At 44.3% G+C, this 959-nt stretch overlaps 1 protein-coding gene across 2 annotated transcripts in view; it reads left to right on the plus strand.

Moving 5' to 3' along the window:
* The window catches only part of Shisa5 (shisa family member 5), a 17,571-nt gene that overhangs the window by 3,211 nt on the left and 13,401 nt on the right, over nucleotides 1–959 (plus strand). The window lies entirely within an intron of this gene.

Raw genomic sequence — 959 nt, forward strand, 5'->3', positions numbered from 1 at the left:
ATGGTTGTGAGCCACCATGTGGTTGCTGGGATTTGAACTCTGGACCTTCAGAAGAGCAATCGGGTGCTCTTACCCACTGAGCCATCTCACCAGCCCGTGTTTGCATTCTTAAAAGTCTGTATTGTTTTATGGATACATCTTTGGGAGTGGGCGTTCCAACGAATGCCCTTACTGTTTGACCTCAGTACAGTGTTCACAGACTCAGAGCTGTGTCATTCTCTAAGTCCAAAGCTGTTAACACATAGCTGCGGCAGTGGGCATCTTGGTACCCTTTCTGGAAGAAGTTCTTAAAGATATGCATGGAACTGCCAGGTCCCAGAGATGCCACCTAGTCACTAAGAATAATTGTTGGTTGTCCTTATATTACAGATGTCTTTCCCCCCACACCCCAGACACACCTAGAGAGGGTCTAACCTTAGCTCTGGCTGGCCTCAGATTCAGTGATCTGCCTGCCTCTGCTCGTTGAGTGCTGAGATTAAAGTTTTATGCATCACCAGGCTTGGCTTATAGCTACTGTATTTAAAAATTTTCATTTTGTTAATTTTTACTACTTAAAAACCCTTCTTCTTATTGTTATTATCGTTATTAGTTTTGTTCTTTCAAGACCGGTTTCTGTGTAGTCCTGCTTGTCCAGGACTCACTCTGTAGACCAGGCTGTCCTTGAACTCAGAGATCTGCCTGTCTCTGCCTACTAAGTGCTGGGATTAAAGGTGAACACCACCACCGCCCAGCTTAAAAACTTATTTTAAGTTAGGGTCTATATAGCCCAAGCTAGTTTTGGACAGAGTATACATACAAGGACGTCTCATTCCTTTGCCTCCACCTCCCAAGTGTTAGGGTTTCAGGTGTGCACCACTACACCTAGTTATATGCAGGGTTATATGCAGGGTTATATGCAGGGTTATATGCAGGGTTATATGCAGGGTTATATGCAGGGTTATATGCAGGGTTATATGCAG

The sequence above is a fragment of the Mus caroli genome, chromosome 9, assembly GCF_900094665.2.
Source record: "Mus caroli chromosome 9, CAROLI_EIJ_v1.1, whole genome shotgun sequence".
NCBI classification, from domain to species: Eukaryota; Metazoa; Chordata; class Mammalia; order Rodentia; family Muridae; genus Mus; species Mus caroli.